Here is a 27,995-nt window from a genome sequence, read left to right on the forward strand (position 1 = left end):
AGCAACCCAACAACGGGTTGTCTGATGCGTCTGAAAATTTAAGGGAAGATAGATCTTGACCTGATGAACATTTTTATCTCGGTCAGATTTGCTCTAAATGCTTTAGTTTCAGAGATATAAGCCAAAAACTGCATTTTATCCCCATGTTCTATTTTTAGCCATGGCGGCCATCTTGGTTGATGGGTGGGGTCATCGGACACATCTTTTAATCTGGATACCCTTAGGATGATTTAGGCCAAGTTTGGTTTTATTTGGCCCAGTAGTTTCAGAGGAGAAGATTTTTGTAAAAGTTAACGGACGAACGACGGACGCCAAGTGATGAGAAAAGCTCACTTGGCCCTTTTTGGCCAGGTGAGCTAAAAATTAATTCAGATATTACTTAAAGCAATGAGCAGGGTCAGGAACAAACGTCTATTTGTTTTGAAGTTTATTGACTATTTATACTATATATGCTATATGAGAGAAAGAGAAATAAAAGAAAATCATAAATTTATATGACGAAAATACTGTTGGCATTTTAAAAGATTCTTCTTAATTGTATATTTTCTACAAGAATTGTAAAACATGTATAAACATACATGTACTATGATCATAAAAACAAACAGAAATTTATATGTCAACATACGAACGGTCTCCCACAAAATATTATGTCAATCCAGTATGTCAAGCTTTGAATGGTAAGTACGATAAACACCCAACATTAAATGGTATAGTAAATACATATGAAGATATGTACAAGTAAAACCATAACAAACGATACAGTATCAAACTGTATGCTTCATTAAGTTTTTGGTAAAATTTGTTGATTCTATTATGTTAATGTCTATTATCTTTAAAATCTTTTTAACAGTAACTGTAATGATCATTTCTCATGTTATCATTTACAGATTATTAAATGGCGATTAAAATGATTCCAACATTACAATAATTTGAGCTAATTTAAAAATTTAACATGCAGAACTGTAAGTGGTGCTTCGTTATATATTTTTCAATTTATAAAGTGTTGATCATTTATGGCCCTGAAAATAAAACTAATTGCAAGTTTATTCATTAAATATCACTACAAAAGTCAAAAAGTCTGAAAAGACCAGTTTTTGTCTGAATTTGCATGAATTTTTACTCGACATTCTTAATTTGTCTGAATAATTTTTAAAAATTCTTGACATAGTATGAATTTGTCTAATAAGGTTCTTGATTTTTCTTGACAAGTGTCTTGACAGTATGAACATTGTCTTAAAATTTCTCGACACTTCCTGTATCATCTGATAAGAGTCTGGATTAGTCTCGACCAATTCTTGACTGTCTTAAATTTGTCTCGATCTGTCTTGACATATTCTTGACATTCTTAATAATGTCTGAATATGTCTCGACATATTCTTGACATTCTAAATAATGTCTGAATATGTCTCGACACATTCTTGACAGTCTTAAATATGTCTTGACACTATCTCAACAGTATAAATTTCGCCTGAAATGTGAACAGACTTATTCTGCACTGTTTATGACATTCTATTGCTGTTATATACTCCTTTTTATTATGGCTGAACTAAACTTTGAAGAATCAAGGATTAATTTGGTATATATAGTAAGATACCCTTTTGGTGCAACTAAGTTGTAATACCCTGAATAATCCCCCATGTAGTTTAATTTTGATTTATTTTTATTAAACATTTAAGTAATTGTTTTCACTTGGAATATAAGTAGAAGGTATTGACAAACAGCAGTTAGATTTTTGCCGTTCGCAAAACTGCCAGTCAAATTTGCTTTACTAAAATAGGTGTCTTGTATCTCTTTTGGACCCCACAATTCATCTTTTGGGTTTGTGTAGCTAAAAAAAGAGGGGAGGGAGGGGGCTTTCGTTTAGGTCAAAGAATTTGTTCCCATCTTGATTCAAAAACCTTATTCATTTTTTAGAACAACCCAAAAACATTTTTTATTCAAATTTGAGTGTTGAATTTTATAATTTTTTATCAAAAATAAATATTAATAAATAATAAAAAAAACTCCTTCCTGAAAAGAAAAAAATGTTTAGTTCTATAGTATGCATGTCTGTTTGAGAACCATTTCTATAGAAATCATTGATGGGACCCATTATAAATACATTTTTTTTATTATTCCTGGAGTAGATAATAATTTTCTTTTAATCTTTGGGAATTATTCAATTTGTTTTTATGTTAAAATAATTAACTTCATAATTTTGATGAAGAAAATCCATTTCAATTCAATTTTTTTTCATCAAAATGATGATTTTCATTTTCATCTATCAACAAACTTTTTAAATTGTAGTGGCATGGTCGGTCAACTGATAAGTTGTATGGCTGATTACAGGTAAAGCAATAACTTCTATTTGACAGTTGCGTGTACTCTGGGGTGTGGAATACCTTAATTTTATGGGGAACATCCTGTCCATGTGTAATACTTAATATATTCCAACAGATGACATTACACAAATTTTTCTTCTGTTAAATGAATGATTTGTATATCATCATAATTTGCTATTTATATAAACCACATTTTGGTATAATAATTATTTACCATATCAACATTGAATATTATAAATGTAGAATGAAATATGTCTACAGTATGATTGGTTTGAATCATTTAATTTATAAGATTTAGGAATCAAAATTAGTAATTATTTAAAAACCCACATTGAAATTGTTTTATATCAACACAACCACATTTGAATTATTTTATAGATTTCATAGCCATATTTGCATTTGTAAAAATATTTATATACCCAAATTTTCAATTATTTTACATGCCCAACTTTTATTTTTGTTGTAAAGGAGTGTAACTTGAAACAACAGTATATCATATAAAGAGAAATAAAGATTAAAGTTATATCATGAATATTGGTCATGATTTGTAAAACTCAGAACTGTCAAGTAAATTTAAGACACGATTCAAAATGTTCAGATTATGTCAAGCCATACTGAGAAAAAATAAAAATGTCGAGAATATGTCGAGAAATTTCAAGACAGTATTCAAATGTCAAGAATTTGTCAAGAAATTTTAAGACCATATTCAGAATGTCGAGAATATGTCGAGTAAATTTCATACAAATTTAATATAAATGAGAATTTGTCAAGAAAAATTAAGACACAAGTCATACTTTTGGAGAATGTCGAGTAAAAGTTCATGCAAATTAAGACAAAAACTGGTCTTTTCAGACTTTTAGACTTTTGTAGTGTATGTATGTCAACATACTCAGATATAATAATACTAAAATAAAATACAGTTATATAAATGATATGATTCATACAGAATATTTTTGATATTTCAAAGTAGAAAAAAATATTTTTCAAAAAAGTGTAGTGTCCGTAACCAGCTTATTATTCTCCTAGAATGAATAGCTAAGGTAAACAATAAGCTATTTGTTTACCTTAGCTATTCATTCTAGGAGAATAATAAGCTGGTTACGGACACTACACTTTTTTGAAAAATATTTTTTTCTACTTTGAAATATCAAAAATATTCTGTATGAATCATATGTATATGTAAAAAAATATCGACATCTGATAAGTTTCAGATTCAATCATCAACCTCGTTTTATATATATTTCAACTAAATTTCCCGACCTCATCAAATATCATCAAGCTTAAAATATTGACCTATCCACGCGACTCATCCCTTCCATTCATTACATAATAAATGCCCTCACACACACCCCAAGATCTTTGGGCTGCGATGGATGTTCTCTAGCTCTCCCTAGCTCTTCCTGTCAAGATAGCAGACGTTGAAGAACAGAACACTTAAAACATATCCGAAGGGGGACATAAGAAGAATAAAAAAACTACTCTCAGACGATAAAAGCAATTATAAATGTATGCTAACATATTTTAAGCAATGTTTAATTTCTATGAATGATTTAAAAGGAGATGTGCAGTATAAATAATTAATTTGGACAGCAACCCAATTTAACAACAAACAAAACAATTCACTTCTAAGGTTTAATCTACGGTCTTCTAAAATGGACATGTCATAACAATATTTTAAGTTTTTAATCCTCCCAAGTCTAGCTATAATATATAGAATAGTTGTGAATACATGTAAAATATTATTTTAAAAGCAAACTGTATCTACTGTGGTTTTGGAAATCGTGTAAAATAAGGTTAAAATCATAATAAATAGTATTAGATACCCCAATAATGATTGAGACCAAGTTTGGTTTAATTTGGCCTAGTAGTTTCAGAGGAGAAGATTTTTGTAAAAGATTACAAAAAATTTACGAAAAATTGTAAAAAATTGACTTTAAAGGGCAATAACTCCTTATGGGGTCAGTTGACAATTTTGGTCATGTTGACTTATTTGTAGATCTTAATTTGATAAAACAATTTTGCTGTTTACAGTTTATCTCTATCTGTTATAATATTCAAGATAATAACCAAAAACTGCAAAATTTCCTTAAAATTACCAATTCAGGTCAAGCAACCCAACAACGGGTTGTCTGATGCGTCTGAAAATTTAAGGGCAGATAGATCTTGACCTGATGAACATTTTTATCTCGGTCAGATTTGCTCTAAATGCTTTAGTTTCAGAGATATAAGCCAAAAACTGCATTTTATCCCCATGTTCTATTTTTAGCCATGGCGGCCATCTTGGTTGATGGGTGGGGTCATCGGACACATCTTTTAATCTGGATACCCTTAGGATGATTTAGGCCAAGTTTGGTTTTATTTGGCCCAGTAGTTTCAGAGGAGAAGATTTTTGTAAAAGTTAACGGACGAACGACGGACGCCAAGTGATGAGAAAAGCTCACTTGGCCCTTTTTGGCCAGGTGAGCTAAAAATTAATTCAGATATTACTTAAAGCAATGAGCAGGGTCAGGAACAAACGTCTATTTGTTTTGAAGTTTATTGACTATTTATACTATATATGCTATATGAGAGAAAGAGAAATAAAAGAAAATCATAAATTTATATGACGAAAATACTGTTGGCATTTTAAAAGATTCTTCTTAATTGTATATTTTCTACAAGAATTGTAAAACATGTATAAACATACATGTACTATGATCATAAAAACAAACAGAAATTTATATGTCAACATACGAACGGTCTCCCACAAAATATTATGTCAATCCAGTATGTCAAGCTTTGAATGGTAAGTACGATAAACACCCAACATTAAATGGTATAGTAAATACATATGAAGATATGTACAAGTAAAACCATAACAAACGATACAGTATCAAACTGTATGCTTCATTAAGTTTTTGGTAAAATTTGTTGATTCTATTATGTTAATGTCTATTATCTTTAAAATCTTTTTAACAGTAACTGTAATGATCATTTCTCATGTTATCATTTACAGATTATTAAATGGCGATTAAAATGATTCCAACATTACAATAATTTGAGCTAATTTAAAAATTTAACATGCAGAACTGTAAGTGGTGCTTCGTTATATATTTTTCAATTTATAAAGTGTTGATCATTTATGGCCCTGAAAATAAAACTAATTGCAAGTTTATTCATTAAATATCACTACAAAAGTCAAAAAGTCTGAAAAGACCAGTTTTTGTCTGAATTTGCATGAATTTTTACTCGACATTCTTAATTTGTCTGAATAATTTTTAAAAATTCTTGACATAGTATGAATTTGTCTAATAAGGTTCTTGATTTTTCTTGACAAGTGTCTTGACAGTATGAACATTGTCTTAAAATTTCTCGACACTTCCTGTATCATCTGATAAGAGTCTGGATTAGTCTCGACCAATTCTTGACTGTCTTAAATTTGTCTCGATCTGTCTTGACATATTCTTGACATTCTTAATAATGTCTGAATATGTCTCGACATATTCTTGACATTCTAAATAATGTCTGAATATGTCTCGACACATTCTTGACAGTCTTAAATATGTCTTGACACTATCTCAACAGTATAAATTTCGCCTGAAATGTGAACAGACTTATTCTGCACTGTTTATGACATTCTATTGCTGTTATATACTCCTTTTTATTATGGCTGAACTAAACTTTGAAGAATCAAGGATTAATTTGGTATATATAGTAAGATACCCTTTTGGTGCAACTAAGTTGTAATACCCTGAATAATCCCCCATGTAGTTTAATTTTGATTTATTTTTATTAAACATTTAAGTAATTGTTTTCACTTGGAATATAAGTAGAAGGTATTGACAAACAGCAGTTAGATTTTTGCCGTTCGCAAAACTGCCAGTCAAATTTGCTTTACTAAAATAGGTGTCTTGTATCTCTTTTGGACCCCACAATTCATCTTTTGGGTTTGTGTAGCTAAAAAAAGAGGGGAGGGAGGGGGCTTTCGTTTAGGTCAAAGAATTTGTTCCCATCTTGATTCAAAAACCTTATTCATTTTTTAGAACAACCCAAAAACATTTTTTATTCAAATTTGAGTGTTGAATTTTATAATTTTTTATCAAAAATAAATATTAATAAATAATAAAAAAAACTCCTTCCTGAAAAGAAAAAAATGTTTAGTTCTATAGTATGCATGTCTGTTTGAGAACCATTTCTATAGAAATCATTGATGGGACCCATTATAAATACATTTTTTTTATTATTCCTGGAGTAGATAATAATTTTCTTTTAATCTTTGGGAATTATTCAATTTGTTTTTATGTTAAAATAATTAACTTCATAATTTTGATGAAGAAAATCCATTTCAATTCAATTTTTTTTCATCAAAATGATGATTTTCATTTTCATCTATCAACAAACTTTTTAAATTGTAGTGGCATGGTCGGTCAACTGATAAGTTGTATGGCTGATTACAGGTAAAGCAATAACTTCTATTTGACAGTTGCGTGTACTCTGGGGTGTGGAATACCTTAATTTTATGGGGAACATCCTGTCCATGTGTAATACTTAATATATTCCAACAGATGACATTACACAAATTTTTCTTCTGTTAAATGAATGATTTGTATATCATCATAATTTGCTATTTATATAAACCACATTTTGGTATAATAATTATTTACCATATCAACATTGAATATTATAAATGTAGAATGAAATATGTCTACAGTATGATTGGTTTGAATCATTTAATTTATAAGATTTAGGAATCAAAATTAGTAATTATTTAAAAACCCACATTGAAATTGTTTTATATCAACACAACCACATTTGAATTATTTTATAGATTTCATAGCCATATTTGCATTTGTAAAAATATTTATATACCCAAATTTTCAATTATTTTACATGCCCAACTTTTATTTTTGTTGTAAAGGAGTGTAACTTGAAACAACAGTATATCATATAAAGAGAAATAAAGATTAAAGTTATATCATGAATATTGGTCATGATTTGTAAAACTCAGAACTGTCAAGTAAATTTAAGACACGATTCAAAATGTTCAGATTATGTCAAGCCATACTGAGAAAAAATAAAAATGTCGAGAATATGTCGAGAAATTTCAAGACAGTATTCAAATGTCAAGAATTTGTCAAGAAATTTTAAGACCATATTCAGAATGTCGAGAATATGTCGAGTAAATTTCATACAAATTTAATATAAATGAGAATTTGTCAAGAAAAATTAAGACACAAGTCATACTTTTGGAGAATGTCGAGTAAAAGTTCATGCAAATTAAGACAAAAACTGGTCTTTTCAGACTTTTAGACTTTTGTAGTGTATGTATGTCAACATACTCAGATATAATAATACTAAAATAAAATACAGTTATATAAATGATATGATTCATACAGAATATTTTTGATATTTCAAAGTAGAAAAAAATATTTTTCAAAAAAGTGTAGTGTCCGTAACCAGCTTATTATTCTCCTAGAATGAATAGCTAAGGTAAACAATAAGCTATTTGTTTACCTTAGCTATTCATTCTAGGAGAATAATAAGCTGGTTACGGACACTACACTTTTTTGAAAAATATTTTAATTATTATTAATTAAAATTATATTCAAGAAGTCCAATAAAACAAAATAATTTCAAAAAAGAAACATTTAATGGTAAGGATACTCATTATTCAAAATATAGAAAAAGAGGCATAGGGCATTCCACATTGCAACTACAATGAATAAACAAGATCTTCATCGACAACAAAAATAACCATACATATATATGTAAAGCTTTACATTTCAAGGATCATTTTGCAAAGATGTGAGATACCGTTGGAAAATCTTATGTGTGTTCTTATATGTTTAAATTTTACTACGTTTCACTTTCTACCACTTTCGATGCCTAATCATGAATGAAAAACATTCAGGTGGAAGCGGCCATACTTTTCTTACACTAATAAACAAGCAAACAACGAAAGAAAAAGTAAACAAACAACATATATGTTTCGAAAAAAAATCGATAAAGAGGTAAAAACGCAGATGATTAAGACATTACCCCTCCCTTTCCAGTGTTAATACAGTCACCAAAAAAGAAATTGGTAAATCTAAAAAATTGTATAAGCCTTTTATAATTTTTGTAATCCACTACAATTTATATACAAGGCTATTCTGAATGAATTAAACTACAAAGAGAAAACATTTTCCACTTTCATCAGCTATGAGACGGTTAGCTTTTTAGAAAAGCTATTACTTGTTTTTAAATGTTTGGATTTGAGCGTTCCTGGTGAAGATATAAATCCAGAAATGCGCTTCGGACGCATGACATTAATAAAATGTTATTTGCATTTATAAAACCGAGGTCAATTCTAATTTTGTAGAATGATAAATGCAATGTATTATTGCATATTGTTTTTTTTAATAAAGTGTAGCGGTCCAACAAGTTATTGTAACATGGATGGTAGTTTTCCCTTTGATCTATTTAGTTATCGCACTATATAATTCCGATGTCGACGAAAGTATAACATGGTCTATAAACGGAGAGGCAATTTTGCTAAACTACTTTGAAATTTCTTGAAATACCAAAATCTAGATGCAGAAAAATATGTTGCACGTATGTTATACACTTATCCGGGAATTACATTTAGCCCGATAATTTACTCTTACGAAATACTCTTATCCTGGAAATTTCATTTTTATGAAAAAAATATACTTACAAGTATTAACAAGCGGTTCTATTATTTGAGATCGTAAGTTATATTGATGAATTGTATTTTTTATGCATTTACTATTAATTTATTTACAAATTCATTTAACTAATACCGAAATAAGAAATTAGCTGCCGAGATCTAAAATGATGTCTCCCATGTATCTGTTACCCCTTAGAAAACTTGAAATAGGAACCAGCTTTAGTTTGCGCTATTCATGTCCGAAGTCCGTTATCAAGATGAAGTTTTCAACAATATTGATGTTGTTTAACTTTTTATTATTTCTTCTGATGAAAAATGTCAACACTCACAGAAATGAAAAAGAAAAGGTTTGTATTAATTATTTGTGGTTATTTTTTAATTGATAAAAAGCTTGTACACACAATTTTAATCATCATAGTGCAAGTAATATGCCGAAATCTTTTTAACATATAAAATTCTTTCATGTCAAAATAATTAAATCCAAATGATAAAGAGATAAACAAGAAACATTTTTTAAAACTTATACCGCTCCAACCATAACCCAACTTACCCTATTTGATTATATTGACATGTTCTCAAATACCGAGAATACCGAAAATATATATAGTGTGAGGGTTCAAGAAAAAACTTTAGGTTTGTCGAGGAAGAAAATTCGTTAGATATCTTAAGTTTAGATAGGTAATTGTTCTAAACCTCATAACTCATTTAATCTATGATTTTGAACATCAAACTCTTACATTTATATGACAATGAGACGATAATTTTATTTTGCGAGGGTGTAAAAGGGGGAGGATTAAAATTTGTGTAACTTAAAACTTCATTCTTTGTGGATAAGAAAACCGGTGTGCATACTTTTGTAACAAACCTAACACAGGTGATCCTACAATTATACCTTATATATATATACTCGATATTTCAATTTTGCCGGTGATTAAACATTTGTAGTAATTATTCAATCGGAAACGGTACAGCATCAAATACTGTACACTACACAAACATTATCACAAATCAAATTTAAATATTACTGATCCGACATCAGTTCATATAATTTACCTCAATTAATCCCAAATTGAGGTAAATTATATGGCCTTCCAAATACCGTTTCGATTCCTAACATCACTGAAGAGACATTAATTGTCGAAATCCGGATATGGTGTACAAATTTTTGCACCTCATGTTTGCAGTATACCATCTTTTCCGCAAGTTTATTGTTTTCTGTTTTGTATTTAATTTATAAATTAAGATCCATTTTTACATCTGGTGATCCGTTTATTTGGCAATCGCCATGGCAGTCAGCAGGGTTTAAGAACATCCGTTGTTCGACCTGCTAGTCAAATGCGTTTTGTTAAAATATACTTTTTCACTTTTTGGTCTTTTGGAAAATGTTGTTTGTGCTGTATTTAGACCACTCTACCAAGAAATTTGTTTTGCATGCACACGTATAAAAATTGCGGTTTTTATCCAACGCAATCATAGGTTTGAACGTTGTTTTCAATTTAGACTTGTTTATATTTTTTCGTTTGGGCTTGTATTATATTTGCCTTCGGGCTTATATGATCCGTTCATCCTATTTTGACTCTTCAAAATTCAAGAGTCAATCCCAAATTGAGGTAAATTATATGGCCTTCCAAATACCGTTTCGATTCCTAACATCACTGAAGAGACATTAATTGTCGAAATCCGGATATGGTGTACAAATTTTTGCATCTCATGTTTGCGGTATACCATCTTTTCCGCAAGTTTATTGTTTTCTGTTTTGTATTTAATTTATAAATTAAGATCCATTTTTACATCTGGTGATCCGTTTATTTGGCAATCGCCATGGCAGTCAGCAGGGTTTAAGAACATCCGTTGTTCGACCTGCTAGTCAAATGCGTTTTGTTAAAATATACTTTATCACTTTTTGGTCTTTTGGAAAATGTTGTTTGTGCTATATATATATATATATATATATATATATATATATATATATATATATATATATATATATATATATATATATATTGAATGATAAAAGAACATACATGTGGTTACCCTAGTTATCATATATTTTTTACAATAAGTATATATACCTACACATAGCTATCATTGTTATGCTATTTCATTGGGAGATACTAGTAAATAGATTTGACAAATATCTTAAACATTTACGAAAGTGATTTTAGAGACATATATACACAATCTCTGGTAATTTTAATTGCATCTGTAAAAAAAATATCGACATCTGATTAGTTTCAGATTCAATCATCAACCTTGTCTTATATTTCACTTAAATTTCTCGACCTCGTGCAATATCACGAAGCTTCAAATAGTGATCTATCCCCAGCGACTCATCCCTTCCACTCATTACATAATAAGTGCCCCCGCACACACCCCAAGATCGTTGGGCTAAGTTGGATGTTGTCTAGATCTACCTAGCTAGCTCTTCCTAGCAAGATAGCAGACGTTGAAGAACAGAAGACTAAAAATATATCTAAAAAGGAATATAAGAAGAACAAAAAACTACTCCCAGACGATAAAAGCAATTATACATGTATGCTAACATATTTTAAGCAATGTTTAATTTCTATGAATGATTTTTAAGGAGATGTGAAGTATACATAATTAATTTAGACAGCAACCCAATTAAGCAACAAACAAAACGTGACAATTTACTTCTAAAGTTCAATCTACGGTCTTCTTCAATGGACATGTCATTACAACATTTATAAAAAGTATGTATAAATACAAGTCTAGTAACTATAATATATAGAATAGTTGTGAATAGGTGAGCCGAAATTTGTTCCTGTGAAAAAAGTTCCAGTGGAACAAATATCACAGGAAATATATTCTGGGAGAACTTTTTTCACAGATAATTTCTATATGATTTGTTCCATCTCTATACAATAAGTTCCACAATTTATCTGGTGAAATAAGTTCTGGGCTTGTGAAATTTGTTCCTTACCTAGTGAAAAAAGTTCCGGGTTTGTGAGATTTGTTCCTTACCTGGTGAAATAAGTTCCTTGTCTGTGAAATATGTTCCACTAGTTATACAAGTTATCTTTAATACTGAGCATTGTTATCAGTGATTTTAAAGTTATAATTCAAGTACATTTAAAAAAAAGTATTAAATTGATAATGTAATAAATCAAAGGTGTAAACATCCAATATGGATTCTGTGGAGTAAAGCAAAACGTTTAATTACATTATCCATAAAAAAAATACCCAAATGACAATAATTTAATGAGTCAGAAAAGCGAAGAATAAGAAAAATCCATTAGAAAATTTTTATAGATCAATCATTTATTTATGAATATTGCAATTCAACATATGTTACTTCATATCAGAATTTGTAGAAAAAATGAAATATTGTGATTTAAATATTTATCACAGTTGTTAATCATAGTTGTGCATTTGTTTTTTAATCATATTATCTACGTACAATATACATGATATATATATGCTGACGTAATTTGAATTTCTAAAAGATTTACCTTATTTTGAATGTTTTCGTGTTGTTTAAAGACTTCAATGTTGAGTATTAAATTTGTCAGGTATAATTATTCGATGTTTTGCTTGGTATAAAGTTAATGCATCATGTTAATCTATAACACCCGGAACTTATTTAACATTTAGTAAACAAATTAGTTCCGGAACAAATTTTACAGTGCTGGAACATATTTCCTTATAATATATATTCCGGGTATAAATTTTCTGTGATATAAATTCCGGTGGAACATATTTCCTATGAAATAAGTTCCGGCGGAACAAATGTCACGCCGGAACAATTTGTTTGTTACAAAAAATAATTCAGATATTACTTGAAGCTATGAGCAGGGTCAGGAACAAACTTCTAATGTTTGTTTTGGGGTTTATTGACTATTTATACTAGACATGCTATATGAGAGAAAGAGAAATAAAAGAAAATTATAAATTTAAAAGACGAAAATACTGTTGGCATTTTAAAAGATTATTCTTAATTGTATGTTTTCTACAAGAATTGTAAAACAAGTAGAAACATACATATACTATGATCATAAAACAAAAAGACATTTATATGTCAACATGCGAACGGTCTCCATACAAAAGATTATGTCAATCCAGTATGTCAAGCTTTTAGGTAAGTATGATATAGCCTTATTCGTCATCCAACATTAAATGGTATAGTAAATAAATATGAAGATATTTACAAGTAAAACAATAACAAAAGATACAGTATCAAGCTGTATGCTTAATAAAGTTTTTGTTCAAATTTGTTGATTCTCTTATGTTGATGGCCTCATAGTGAATATAAAATAGCTTTGTAGAACTTATCGCCTTCTTTATAACCAACGACGTCCATTATAATTTGAAAAAGAATGGCGGCGAAACTACTATGTTTTGAATTTCAGGCGCTTACAATAGGTCTTATATAAAAAAATTACCCGTCTCACGACTGTGAGTATTTTTCATCAAAAATATAATCAAGAAGTCCAATAAAACCAAATAATCTGATAAAAGAAACATTTAATTGTAAGGATACTCATTATTCAAGTATAGAAAAAGAGGCGTTGGGCATTCCACATTGCAGTCCAACTCAAATGAATAGACAAAATCTTCATCGACAACAAAAATAACCATACATATATGTGAAGCTTTACATTTTAAGGATCATTTTTGAAAAGATGTGAGATACCATTGGAAATATATTAATTGTGTTCTTATATGTTTAAATTTTACTACGTTTCACTCTCTACACTTTTCGATGCCTATTATGAACGAAAAACTTTCAGGTGGAAGCGGCCATACTTTTCTAACACAAATAAATAAGCAAACAACCAAAGAAAAAGTCAACGAACAACTCCGATATCGGTTTGAAAAAAAATATTCGATAAAAAGACATTACCCCACCATTTCCAGTGTTAATACTTTCCCCAAAAGAAATTGCATGGTAAATCTAAAAAAATGTATAAGCCTTTTATAAGTTATAGATATTTCATATCTTTTGGATAGTTTTGCGGTGTTTCGGTCGAGTGAGGTTGCCGAGGGATTTCGACAAAAGCTATGGTATAATTTACGAAACACCGCAAAACTATCCAAAAATATGAAATATCTGTATTAACCTATTGCAACTTTCAGTAAAAATATTCCCTTGGTTTAGGCCATTAAAACCCCGCCCACTTTCTTAAAATCACGGACTTCTTAAAAGGCGCGAATATCAGTTAGACAAGATTCATCGACAGTAATGGAGTGTCAAATATCGTTTCTAACGAAATATGATAATACAGAAAGAATAATATGATCGCTATATGTGTGCGATGAAGAAAAAGACATTACTCAGACACAAGTATGTGAAGATTTGAATATATGAGAAAAGACCCAATTCTTGACAGTGATGATTACAGACTTTCATGGATTGCAGCAAACGGGAAAATAATTTCACAAGGACAGTTTTATGGATGACGGTTTAAAGAATGTTATTTGTCGGACTATAATTATGCTGCATTGGAGATTTTAAGCAAAAACTGCATTGACTATTCCCAGTTGAAAATGCAATTGTTTTGCTGCTAAGGGTGAGTATTTGTTTTATCAATCAACATTAGTAAGTTAAAATGTTTATACTTATCTTTAAGATTTTGAATAAATCATACCCCATTTAATTTAAATCAAAAGCCAAAACTATAATTGGTATTTTATTCTAGATTAATAAAATGCTACGTAAATTGGCCTAAAATTTAAGCTTCGTTTTGGGTAACTCGACCCTACCTAATGATAACGGTCTTCTTTTTTTAAGTAAGAAAACTCATGTCGAGTTGTCAGCTGCAGTCTAATCTTCTTTTTTTTCAAACCTGCCTACATTAACATTTTTAACATGTCGCCTTAAACATTTTTTATTAGGCCTAATAATAAATGTGATTAATTTAACCTTTAGAATAAAAACAACATTTGTTTTCCAGGCTTGAAGTCTCATATAAAGAGGGAAGGAAAGACACAAAAGATGTCGAAAGTTGACAATTGACAAGAATTTTATAGAACAGCAAGGACGCATGTCGGGGGAAGAAACTAAATCTTGCCAACGCAGAATTATAAGAGTTAGAAAACAGCTTTTGCTGAAAAGGCTCTTTTCAGGGCCAAATAGATATATCAAAAAGAATCTAAATTGTTGTGACATCATAAAACTATGGTATATTTGTGGCCAAGGTCAATTTTAAATAGCACAGTTGCTAAAAATAAACCATGGTATAACTAAATTATACCAAAGTTTGCTATGGTATAACTTTCGGTTATTGTAAATTATACTTAAGTCTGCCTTCATAGGTTTAATAACAACGGTATAGGTTAATTTCTGTAATCCACTACAATTTACATACAATTCTGAACGAATTAAACTACAGAAAGAAAACATTATCCACTTTCATCAGCTATGAGACGGCTAGCTTTTTAGAAAAGCTATTACTTGTTACTAATAAGCCTTCAAATAGATAAAGTGAATGGAGAGCTCTCCATTCACTTTATCTATTGAAGGCTTATTGAAAGGAGAAAGATATAAAGCAGAAAACTATAGACCAATCTCTCTAACTTGCATTTGCTGCAAACTAATAGAGCATATAGTTACAAGCCATATCATGAAGCATGCTGATCAACATCAAATCCTCTATCCGTTACAACATGGTTTCCGTAGTAAACGCTCGTGCGAAACCCAACTAATCGAATTCGTGGATGACATCACTAAAAATATGAGTGCAGGTAAACAGACAGATGTTCTCATAATGGATTTCTCAAAGGCATTTGACAAAGTCAGTCATAGTCTCCTGGTACACAAACTAGAACATTACGGTATCAGTGGTAAAATCAATAGATGGATTGCCAGCTTCTTATCCCATCGAACGCAAGCAGTAGTAGTGGATGGAGAGAGCTCACCACATATTGATGTAGAATCTGGAGTTCCCCAAGGCTCTGTACTTGGTCCTACATTATTCTTGTTTTACATCAACGACATGCCAGATGGGGTCAAATCGACTGTCCGCCTATTTGCTGATGACACAATAGCATATCTTACCATCTCATCTGACAAAGACTCAAACGACCTCCAAAACGACCTGGACAAACTGGGAACATGGGAAGTCAAATGGAAAATGTCCTTCCATCCGGACAAATGTAACGTTCTTACCATCAGCCGCAAAAAACAACACCATTCCAACATCGTACACATTGCATGGCCACAAACTTGAACCTGTCAAAAGTGCTAAAAACCTTGGTTGCACCTTCACATCTGAACTGAAGTGGAATGATCATATCAATAACATATGTAACAAATCCAATAGGACAATAGGCTTCCTTAAGAGAAATCTAAACATAGGAGCAACTTCAGTCAAAGAAAATGCATACAAAAGCCTCGCAAGACCAATAATAGAGTATGCAAGTCCAGTATGGGACCCATACTTTAAAACCGAAATAGATCGTCTAGAAATGGTCCAGAGACGAGCAGCAAGATATGTTTCCAACAAACACCATAACCACTCAAGTGTCAGCAAAATGATTGAGCACCTGGAATGGCCATCTCTGGAAAAAAGGCGAAAAGACGCTAGACTAACTATGCTCTATAAAATAGTAAACAACAAAGTGGCTGTAACTAAGGAAGGTCGTCTTATGCAACCAACACGACTGTCGAGGAACATGCACGACAAAAGTTTCCAAATTCCAGCATCCAGAAGTGATTACAGGAAATACTCATTTTTCCCGAGAACGATCAGGGATTGGAATGCTCTCCCTCCTGGGGTAGCATCAGCATCGTCAGTCGAGGCCTTTAAAGCCTCTCTGACAAAGCTGAACTAAATTATCAAATTGGGGGGTGGGGGGGGGGGGGAGGGGGTCTGTATGCGCACCTAAGTCATGGCATAATAATCAGCTCGTTGATTGTGGCCATTATCAGGCAGAAGCAGAAGCAGAAGTAACAAGTACCTTGTAATCTAGCATCGTGTTTCAAACATTTTAACTTTCTTCAATAGGTTATCATACGATAAAAACTATCATAGTATATCCCAAAGTTGTCTGGTTTTAAAAAAGATATTCAATTTTTTCAATTCCTGAAATACAATCGCTATAAGTTATCGTTTTATTGCTGCTCCTTCTGAAATTCAACATTAGCAAAAGCTTCATTCTCTAAATGTTGTATATAACTTTTTTTCAACTGAATCCATGATTATGAAATAGATTTATTTAACGATACAAGTGGGATCATTTTTTGGTTTGATTATTTTGCATGAAATACATGGGATAAAAAAAATAGTAATTATAATTAAAATTGGATGACTAATTGATTGTTGTTTGCTTAAATAAAAATAAGAAGATGTGGTATGAATGCCAAAGAGACAACTTTCCATCCAAGTCACAATGTGTAAAAAGTAAACAATTATAGGTCAAAGTACGGCCTTCAACACGGTGCCTTGGCTCACACCGAAGTCCAATTGCAATTTGTTATGAATATTCAGGAGAGAAACTATAAACAATACAGTAGGCACATATTGCATGGTATCTCGACTGGAATGAATGGTTTGGAATTTGGACTGCCATAACAAAAAATAAAAAAGGAGCATTAATACATATTTTCCCGTCATAATATATTTCCGGGATAAGAGTACCGACATATGATAAAAAATTACAGGCTAAATTTTTGAGACTGATATGGAAAACGGTCAAATTAAAAAAAGAATAGCACTGTTTAGTCGCTATTTCTGTTTACTGTGTATTGCAAACACAGCTTGGGGTAAATGATTATATATTCTGTCTGCTCGAATATCCGTTAAGAACGTACAAATATTCAAAAATGCAAGATGTGAGCACTTTGCAAAGAATGTGATTAAAAGAAAAGGGGACACAACTTAGGCATCGCAGCTACTACCCTGATTTTCTGCTATAATAGAAAGTAACGGATATATGGGGTATCTATCAAAGACACAAATCAGCATGTGCACAGACAAAAAAAAATGCAAAGGAATAGGATTTTTTTTTATCATCTCAAAGTCACAGTGAGGCCTTGAACAAAGAGCAAAAAAAAAAAAAAAAGGGAGCATATACATATTTTATCTTTTTACATATTTACGGGATAAGGGTACCGACATATTAAGTAAAATTGTAAGCGAAATTTTTCCGATAAATTTCGATAAAGGTACAAACTAAAAAAAACATAAAACATTGTTAATCTTTATATAGATAAAGGTATACACATCGTCGCATTATATATGACTTGAAAGTGAAATGTTTTGTTTATTGGAATCATATTGGCCACACGACTTTAAAACGGAAAAGCATTTAAAATAAAAAATGTGAGCAGTTTGCACAGAATATACGAAATAAATATATATGAATACATATATACAAACATGTTATTTTGAAGAGAAAGGGAAGACTTCTGGAAGCATCGCAGTTACTGACCGCTTTTCCCTGCATCACATGTTTTCCCTTCATAACATATTTCCGGGATAAGAGTACCGACATATGATATAAAAATTACAGGCTAATTATTTTAGACTGATTAGGAAAACGGTCAAATTAAAAACAAATAGCATTGTTTAGTCGCTATTTCTGTTTACTGTGTATTGCAAAACAGTTTGGGGTTAATAATAATATATACAGTCAGTCCGTTTAGAACATTCAAATATACACAATTTATGATGTAAGCACTTTGCAGAGAATATGATGATGAAAAGAAAAGGGGACACAACTGAGGCATCGGAGCTACTACCCTGATTTCCTGCTATAAAAGAAAAGAAAAGTTATGGAGTATCCATCTATGACACAACACCAGAAAGTGCACAGGAATAGCGCTTTTATGTAGAAATGCAAGCTACATTTTTCAGATCAATTTCGATAAAAGAATAATCTATGAAAAACATATGGCATTATTCAGTCTTTTTTTTTCTTTTTGTTGTATTTTAACCAGTCTTGCAAACAGATTCGGGCATAAAAGAAACATCCTGTTCGCTCGACTGTCCGTTTGATGTGAGCAGTTTGTAAAGAAGGTAAGAAACAAAATTGTTTCATTTTGGAAAGAAAGGAAAGGCAACTGAAGAAATTGACTTACCTTGCAACAAATATTTTCCCTTCATAACATTTTTCCCGGGATAAGGGTAAGACATGAAAGTAAAATTGTGAGCTAAATTTTCCTGACCAACTTACACTGTAAAAATAACGCTTAAATTTAAATGTGTTACATGTTTAGGTCTAAATATGTTTAGGATTGTGTTTAAATTCTATACGGATGGCTCCCTAAAGTGTTTTTGATCATTACATGTTTAGATTTTAAACATGTAATGCCTATCTATTATGTTTAGGTCCTAAACGTGTAATGTCTATTGTGTTTAGATCATAAACGTGTAATGTCTATTGTTCTTTTAATGATTCATCTACTTTGAACAGGTGGCGCTGCTAATAAATAATATTTGAATCAAACAAAGGAAAAGTGAGGTCCTGTTGGCAAATATTGATGCCGATACCAATGTGACAGAGTGGTGAAATAAACCGTTATAATCATTTACTTTTGAACTCATTCATATGAGTAGAGAGTCCAAAGTCATCTTGGAAAAGTCAATGGGTTTATGTTTAAAATTTGTATCACTAGAAATAGTGTAGGTGCAAACGGACACAATTCGTCACAAACTCCAAATGATTATCAATAGGGACACCTGAAATCAAAACAATATGCATGTACACACCTAAGCGCGAACATTCCTAAACATTAAAAATTTGAGTCCCTCAATCCCTAGGCACATACATTTTCAAAAAGCTTAATGCGTATAGATAAAAGTGTTTATATGATTTTGGCGTTTCAGAAAGTGGGACAAGAATGTGATTAGGATTGTGTTTAGGATATAAACGCTATTTGTGTAGTGTAGATAGAGGTATAATAAAAAAGATTATAGTATTGTTTAATTGATATTTCTATTTACTATATTGTGTTTTTTTAGTGTTGGAAACAAAGTTATGGATATTTAGGAGTCAGTCTATCCTCTCGACTTTCTTTTTAGAACGTTAAATAATATTACAAAAAAGTATTGTTATTTTATCAAAAAGCGGAGACAACCGAAATCATTGTAACTAATACTTACATAACTCCATTGCATATTTCCGAGATAAGAGTACAGACATAAAAAGTACAATTGCAGGTAAATTTTTGCAAACTTATTCGCATCCAAATCTAATATAGAAATATTCATTGTTTTATCGTTATTTCTATTAATTGTGTCGTATTTGTTTTACGTCTTGCAAGCAATTTTTAGGGTATATAGGAATCATTCTTTCCACACGACTGCCCGTTTATGAGTTTAAGTATTTAAAAAGGTATGATATGAGTTGTTGTACAGAATATAAGAAACAATATTGTGTCATATTTGGGCAGAAAGGGGAGAAAACGGAAAGCATCGTAGCTTTCCCTGCAACACAAACTTTCTCTTTACATCATATTTCCGGGATAAGAGTACAAACATAAAAAGTCAAATTGCAGACTTCTTCGGAAGGAGGTATGATATGAACAATAATAACATGGTCTTGCCGTTTCCTTTTCCGTTAACAGTGTCGTAATTTTACATGTCTTACAAACAAGTTTGGAGGCATATATGCATTATTCTATCGACACTGCTCAAAGCGCAGTTCAAGGCGCAATTACTTTATTTATATGATGCCAGCAGTTTCGCAAGTTTACAAGAAACTTGGTTTCATTCTGAAAAGAAAGGAGAAAAAAACCAACAGCATCAAAGCAACTATCCACTTTCACTGTATCATACATGTACTTTTCTTTAATAAAATATTGACGGGCTAAGAGTACTGACATTAAAAATAAAATTGCAGACTAAAACCAGACTAATTCAGATGAAAGTATCATCTAAATATTCATAAGATAGTCTTTTCTATATACATAATATTGTTTTCTATTTCGTACGTGTTTTAAACAAAGTTTAGGGTCAACAGAAATTATCATTTCCATATAATTGTGAGTTGAATACGTAAAATGATCTGTGAGAAGTGTTAACAGAATTTTGTTTTTTATATCAGCCTTAATTTTTCAGACTTATTTATATACATGTAGCTGTAATATGATACAGTGTTATTATAAATACGTTTTATCTTATCTCTGTATATATATAGTGAGCCGTTTCTTAGGGAACCGAGGGTTTGGCAGTAGCGGAGTTATCTTATTTTTTGTAGTTTTGCAAAACAGCTGTTGGTCGTATTTTTTTCCGTCAAATGAGAACTCACTCTTTATTTCCGAGATAAGAGTATTGACATACAGCAAAATAGTAGACTATATTCAGAAGCTTCTATACACATTGTAGTCTGTCTCATATATTCGAGAGAAAATACACACATATGTTGCTGCATTTATCGATAAGAGTTTATTCATTAAACTAAAATTACAAGATACCTAATAGCCTGAATCCAGCTCACCTGTCAAAAATATATCTTGCATTGTTGATTATTTTATAGTTCCAACCTATCATAGTTTTCGAGATAAAAGGCAAACCTCGCGAATAAGTCAAATGTCGTCATTTTAGGGGGGTATTCTTGAAAGGAGTCATTCAAAGAAGCCGTCTGATTATTTTTGTGGAAATGGGAAATAAGTAAAAATTGATATTCTGAGCATTTTTTGCGCGAATGATTTATTTCTATATCTATTATGATTTTCTAGATATTAGACAATTAATTCATATAATTCATATGTTCAGGTAAAATGGTTTTTAGACATGGTAGCCATGGTGGTTGAATTTTAAGAAGATAAAAAACACGAACAAAACAATATAAATACTATCGCGCTCATCCATATATATTAAAGATATCCTGAAATTTTAAATACTGAAGGACCTTTAGAAATAAATCAATTTTTACCGATTATTTGTAAAGGTCATGAAATATTTCAGGATATCCTAAATTCGAATTATGAAGGTCCTGGAATACTTTAGGATAAAAAACAAGAGATGTGGTATGACTGCCAATGAGACAACCATCCTCCAAAGTTCAAATTAAGTGGTTGTATTTGCGGATTGGCTATTCATTTCCATCTATCATAACGTTGTGCACGCTTACATTTGTTGCGCGAAAATTTATTTTCACTTTTGTTCACAACTGTTTCCTGCACTTTGTGATTATTTACAGAATATTCATTTAAATCCTTTCTTATGCAAGGTTATTTATTTTCGGCTCTTACCAGGCTAGGATGTTATTTTTCAAAATATTCCTGCAAACCCCACCCCGGAAAATCAAATGATTGTCTCCTTGATGATACAAAAAAAAAATTACCTTCGACTTTAATTCTAAAATCTTTATTGCAAAATTACACCAATAAGGGACAAGCAATACAAACAATTATACATTTTAAATACAATGCAATACAATGTAATACAATACAATACAATAGAACATATTTTAAGAGTTCAATTTTATATTTATATAAAAAAAACACAATCATAAGCTTGTCTGACATTGGTCTGACCCCCTCAGTTCTAAAGACTGCTTAATAAAGACTCCAATATGACAAACAAGTTCAGGAATTGGGTTTAGAATGTGTTTTAGTTTATTAAATGCATCAAGATGTTGAAATAATGGAACATAGTCTTTTAGATAAGCAAAGAAATTGGAACGCAATGATATGTTAATGTCACAATACAAAAAGAAATGAAATTCGTCATCTAGGACTCCACATTTTTTATTTAATCTTTGTGCTCTTGGAATGTTTCTGTACCTTCCCAATTCAATGCCTAGGGAATGATCACTGAGTCTAAATTTTGAGAGAAACTGCCTATGTATAAAATTATTGCAATTTAAATATTCCTCAGACTGACAATTAGTTTTTAATTTCCCATTTTTGAAAGTTTATTAAAAGTAGTTTTTTCATATTCCTCTGAAACACACTTTTTAATATTACATTTTAACACGTTTTTTGATTGTTTAAAAAGTACATTAATATTAGAGTAATTTTCTGGGTTTATTTTCATATCTTTAAAAATTTTATCTGCAAATGAGTACCAAGAATAAATTCCTGCGGAATGTAAATTTATGTTTGTTTGTAGAGATTCTTTAACCAGGGGATTAATATTATTACAGTTTATTCTATAAAAATGCATGAGTGTTTGAGTTTTTATATAAGAGTCCAAAGAAAATCTACCTAATTCTGATCTAGCACCTATGTTAGTGGCTGTCTTTTTCAGTCCTAATAGAGGTTTCTCAACATCTTACGAACGGACGAAACTCGACGAACGTATCGTTAAGGAGCAGTAATTTTGTTATAATTAAATCCACGATAAATTTCTACCGATATTGCAGTGTGTTTAAACACAACAGTTTACAATTTCATAGTCTTTTTGCCACCTTGCATTTAATTTTTGGGGTTAAACATCAGTGTTCAATTTTATTTTCTGTTGTTGAATGTTACGTATTCTTACGGTTGAGTTTCGTTTGTTTACAAGTCGTATATATCCGTTCAATTTATCTCCCTTATCCATTTAAAAAGAACATAATCAGTTTGTAATGTTGTTGTTAAAACAATCTGCGCGTCTGGTTTGCATTTCGTTTGATTGATTGTTGGATGTTAAACGTTCTAGGGCAAGTATTACATGCATTTAACGACGAGTTTAGCGTTTGAAAAGTGATTGAAATGACACAAGTTTTCTATTTTTTAATAATTATCCACACATCCTTTATTAATATGAAACGAATAAAGGAGAGTGTGTTTGAGTAAATGGTGTCTTCTAGAATATAGCACGTAACAGGAAAAGTCTTAAGTTGCGCCAGGTCCAATTGGTGCGACTTGCTGATATACTATTTATTGGAAATAAGTTACAGAAATATTAAGGTGCACTCGATCAATCGTAAAGTTATAGAGTTTTGTGTATTCTTCTTGAAAGGATGAGGGAAACACCACCAACAAAAGTCCACGAAAACAAGAACACAAAATTAGTTATATATAAATACTAAAATATACATGAAAAAGTAAGCTAGAAAATAAATCAGTAATAATCATTTTATTAAGGTGAAGAAGTGATCATTTGGATGTTAGATTAGGGGCAACGAAGTTACCCCGGATCCGAGGATGTTTTTTTTCAAATTAAAATCTAGAGGCGTTCACGTCTAGATTTGTTTTACTTCATATTTGTGAAAGACCTTCTACCATTGATCTGATCCTTGATAAGATTCAAAAAGATTCCTATCCCCTTAAAATTCCAAAGTTCTATATTTACCTTTTTTTTTTTTTTTTTTACATATGTGTACTAAAGAATTCGAAATAATTTTGTCATGTTTATCAAAATCTCTTGTACGATTGTTGTCCTTGGTCTTAATATTTTATATTCTTCGCCATAATTAATGATGAATTACATTTTCGACTGTGTTGATTAGACCGTAAATTGTATATCATATATTATATATATCAGGTCAATATAAAAAAGTCTAAATTGAAAACAATGTTCAAACCTATGATTGCGACAAGTCAATATGATATGTCTACGACTCAAAATGGTCTTAAAAAATCCAGCATGTACATATTTTTTTTAATTTTACAGATATTTCAATGGGAAGCAGAGCACAGGCGATAGTCCATTATTATTAAATAAATTAATGCTCCCTCTTTTCTCGTTACGGCGAGTTAAGTCAAGTTAGGGAAAGTTTCGTTCGTTCGTAAGATGTTGAGAAACCTCTAATACTGCTTTACAAAATTCAGAATGAACCTTCTCAAAAGGATATTTTTCTGCTAATGCAAGAGTATCACAAAAAGTATTATTTACAGCAGCTCTATTAGATGCCCTAAAAGCTGACTGAAAATTATCCATAAACCAAATTTCAGAGTTGTATGTCAAAATAGGTCTTATAAGAGTATCAAATAATTTACATGACAAATTAGTGGGAACAAACTTAAAATTGGACATATATTTTCTCAATAAAAATAAAACTTTAATACCTTTTTTAGACAGCTCTTCATTAGTTTTTGTAAAATTTCCCCTATAGTTAATAATATTCCCTAGAAATTTAAAGTCCTTAACTTCAGTCATAAATTTATCATTGAACAAGAGGGGTGGGGATTGTTTATAAATATTCTGAAAAAACTAGAATTTTAGTCTTGTTTGTATTTACACTCAACTGCCATTTAATGCAATATTTATTTAGTGTATCTAACGCATTTTGAAGCCCCTGGTGTGTCTCAGACAGTAACACTAAATCATCTGCGTAACTGTGATTTTGGATACTTGAAGTATCAAGAACTGGAGGGTTACAAGTTTCATCAAAAATTGAATGTAAATCATTAATATAACAATTAAACAAAGTAGGACTTAAACTGTCCCCTTGTCTTACACCTCTAATATTTGGAAAAAACAAAGAGTGTTCATTACCAATCTTCAGTGCAGACTGGGATAAACTATAATACATATTTTTCAAAGTAGTATAAAATTTCACACCAACACCATCATTTATCAATTTATACAACAGGCCATTATGCCAAACAGAGTCAAAAGCACCACGCAGCTACAAGTCTATTGAGGAAATAAAATTGCATTTGGAATTGTGTTCATTTATATCTATTTATTTTAAGTTGATTAAATATTGGATATGCATTTCTGTGTTCAGACAATTAGTCAATAATAAAACATTACATTCTCTGGATAAGAGTAAACGCGTTTCCGTTTAAGAGTAATAAGTTGCAGTTGTCTCCCTTTCCATGAAATTCAATATTTTAATGTATTCTCCCTTTACAAATAAGAATAATTTCAATATTTGTGCATTATTCAAAAATTATCGAAATACTATATACCGATAAATGCTTATTAGTTTACTGTTAATCTATTTAAAAAAAAATACTTTACAAATTTTGCTTTGTTGAAAAAATATTACAAAATATGTTTGTTCCCTGGTTAAGGATAATGGGATAAATGTAAATTTCCGGGTTAAGGGTAATTCCCGGATAAGTGTATGACACACGTACCTTAAAAATGTTAAGGGCGGATCATGTCCCTGCTTTCCCTTTCCTAGTGACCAAGACAAGTGTATTTAAAGGAGATACTGGTTTCCGTCTGGCCTTTTTTGGTGAATACCTGTGTTTAGCGTGTAAAAATAAATTTTCCAAAAATACATGTCACTGGATGTTCAGTCGTTTCATCTCCTCCATTTTTCAAAGGTCTTTCTCCGTGAATTGAGTATGTTAAAAGCATTTGTCACCACTAGTTTTTAATTTGTGTCATTCTTATTTAATATTCAGTTATCTTTTTTAAATAGGGTTAATACCTATTTGGGCTACCAATCTAAAGCCTGGTTACTAGTGCACTGACCTTACTCAATCAACAAACAGTCTATTAATTATGTATCTTTTTCTTGACTTTGTGCATAGATGAATACCATCACAATTGGTGTAACAAATGTTTCCTTCTTGTCACAAACGTTTAACTCTTTATAAACTACACGCCGTTTTGGTATACAATTCGTTGATGACCATGCTACGTCATGGGCGCGTCTTAGCTTCACATAGTTACTTTAACAATTAACAGTTTAAGAATATATGTTTTAAAAAAAAAACAGCATGTTATATTTTTTTTTTTACAAAAGCGCATATTGTTTAAGACGAATATTAAGTTCTTGAACCGCTGCTTCTTTCCCAGTCACTTGTCTCTGAATTGTCAGAGATGATTGCCTGTGACCCTTCCGTTAAGTTTTAAAATAAAGGTAAAACAGAACTTCGAAATTTTTAATTAGAAGTACAGCTATACATGATCGTATCCACAGGTTTCAAACAAAATGATATGGTTGCAGTGTGAATAGCACGTGACAAACACCGGGAAGTTTCTGTATTAATTCAATTCACATTGGAGTAATAAAACGGGTTTCACTGTTTCTTATGATCCCGTGGAGTCCGATGTGGAGCATGGAGCTCAATGATAAGGGGATAAACCAGAATCCAAGAGCCCGTATTCATTATAGTATAACATAAAGTGGTAGGATCGATAGTATGTAGAGTCAAACTGGTAGGGTCGATATTATGTTTTGATTCAAACTGGTAGGATCGATAGTAATATGTAGAGTCAAACTGGTAGGATCGATAATATGTAGAGTCAAACTGGTAGGATCAATAGTATGTAGAGTCAAACTGGTAGGATTGATAGTAAGTAGAGTCAAACTGGTAGGATCGATAGTAAGTAGAGTCAAACTAGTAGGATCGACAGTATGTAGAGTCAAATTGTAGGATCTATAGTATGTGTTGATTCAAACTGGTAGGATCGATAATATGTAAAGTCAAACTGGTAGGATCGATAGTATGTAGAGTCAAACTGGAAGGAATGATAGTATGTAGAGTCAAATTGGTAGGATCGATAACATTTAGAGTCAAACTGGTAGGATCGATAGTATGTGGAGTCAAACTGGTAGGATCGATGGTATGAAGAGTCAAACTGGTAGGATCGATATTATCTTGAGTCAAATTGGTAGGATCGATATTATCTCGAGTCAAAGTGGTAGGATCAATAGTACGTAGAGTCAAACTGGTAGGATCAATAGTATATGTATAGTTAAACTTGGTAATTACCTTAAATATTAATTTTCCGTTGTTTTTAAAAAAAATTGATAGAATTAAAAACTCAAAGATACCAGGCTTATAATTTTGTACGCCAGATGTGAGTTTTGAAAACAAAAGAGTCATCAGTTACGCTGGAATAAAAAAAGTTAAAAGGCCAAATAAAGTGTGAATTTGAAGAACATTGAGGGGGGGGGGGGGGGGGGGGTTGCTGCAATAATTAGAAATAAAGCAATGTTTTAAATGTCTAAGCTAAATTTTTGAAGAACGTTAAACAAAAACTATAAGTTGTGCATAACAAAAATGAGTGCTTATTAGTCCGGAAAGGCTATTTCAATTTTTGCTGTAACACCTCCTTCTACGACAAAAAAAAATAAAATAGCCTTTCCAGACGTCATAATTATTAAATATAAGATTTTTTGTTTGTTTGTTCTTTAAAACTTTGTATAAATATCTTTAAAAAAAACGCTTAATTACAATGCAATTTTCCATATAATAGATATTTCCAAGGGGCATAACTCTT

General features: G+C 31.0%; 1 protein-coding gene across 3 annotated transcripts in view; it reads right to left on the reverse strand.

Annotated features, from left to right (window-relative positions):
- LOC127701844 (uncharacterized) overlaps positions 1-27,995 on the reverse strand; it is a 347,060-nt gene that overhangs the window by 303,367 nt on the left and 15,698 nt on the right. Inside the window, exon 1 of one of the 3 annotated variants that reach the window (XR_007982229.1) lies at positions 11,956-12,097. The exons of 1 other annotated variant lie outside the window; for it this stretch is intronic. The gene's annotated coding sequence lies outside the window, so the exon portion shown is untranslated. Of the gene's footprint in view, positions 1-11,955; positions 12,098-27,995 lie in introns of those variants that run through there. One more of the 3 variants, XM_052205817.1, reaches the window with a different exon arrangement.

The sequence above is a fragment of the Mytilus californianus genome, unplaced genomic scaffold (assembly GCF_021869535.1).
Source record: "Mytilus californianus isolate M0D057914Y unplaced genomic scaffold, xbMytCali1.0.p SCAF_5, whole genome shotgun sequence".
Classification (NCBI taxonomy): Eukaryota; Metazoa; Mollusca; class Bivalvia; order Mytilida; family Mytilidae; genus Mytilus; species Mytilus californianus.